This window comes from Rhagoletis pomonella, unplaced genomic scaffold (genome assembly GCF_013731165.1).
Source record: "Rhagoletis pomonella isolate Grant_MI unplaced genomic scaffold, Rhpom_1.0 Rhpom_scaffold_00007, whole genome shotgun sequence".
NCBI classification, from domain to species: domain Eukaryota; kingdom Metazoa; phylum Arthropoda; class Insecta; order Diptera; family Tephritidae; genus Rhagoletis; species Rhagoletis pomonella.
In genome coordinates, this window is record NW_023458561.1 from 54,053,043 (window position 1) to 54,053,995 (window position 953).

Below are 953 nucleotides of genomic sequence, written 5' to 3' on the forward strand. Positions count from 1 at the left end.
TTTTTTCAAATTATTGTTGCTTTTCCACAATAAGTTTTCACTGAAAAAGGCCTCGAGCTCATAAAAATTGTTGAATATAATTGGTATAAAGGCCATAAAAATAACAAAAAAAAAAACAAAAAAAAAATAACGTAAGAATTAATTACTCTGTAAACCTCGACACTTGAAGACGTCGCCAATAACAATATTTAAACTATATCGCGCGTTTTGTATTCTTTTTGTATAGCGATTTACAATTGTAGAAAAGGCTCTACAATTCACCAAGGTCCTTCGAGCCGGATCTCGAGGATTAGAAATCCGTATTCGGTTCATAAAAACTAAATTTTTTAAACATTTATCTCGAATAAAATTTGCGTAATGGAATCCGAGACACTCCAAATGGATGACGGTGCCTCCGTAGCATCACCCAACGTCAGCGAAGCAGAGCGAGAGGCCACAGGAATCAGGGACGTGAACCGGTTTTGAACCGGAAAACCGCTTTTTTCTATTAATTAACTGAACCCTTAACCGAACCGAAATTTTCCACAAATGTTTGATCCGAACCGAAAACCGAACCACTTTCCTAAAGGTTTAAAGGTTCATTTCAACCAATTTTCAATAGATAAATGTACCCACTTTTTTTTTCTTTTTGTTAAATCTACCATGTGACAATATCAAATGTAAAGGCAACCCATCTCATTTGACAGACACTTGCCCTTAACCTAGCGCGCTGTTGCCCTTGACACTTGACACTTAAACTTGCGCGTTATTTTTTTTTTGTTTTTCGAACCGTTGAACCGAACCGAAACCCCGGTTCAAAGACCAAAAAAACCGCTTTGAGGAACCAATCCAAAAGTGCAAAAACGGTTCGAACCGCTTAACCGAACCGACCAAATTTTTCATCCGGTTCACGTCTCTGGTTATAAGCACGATCCAGAAAATAAAGGTCGCGCCATTCGCGGACCGCTAACCCT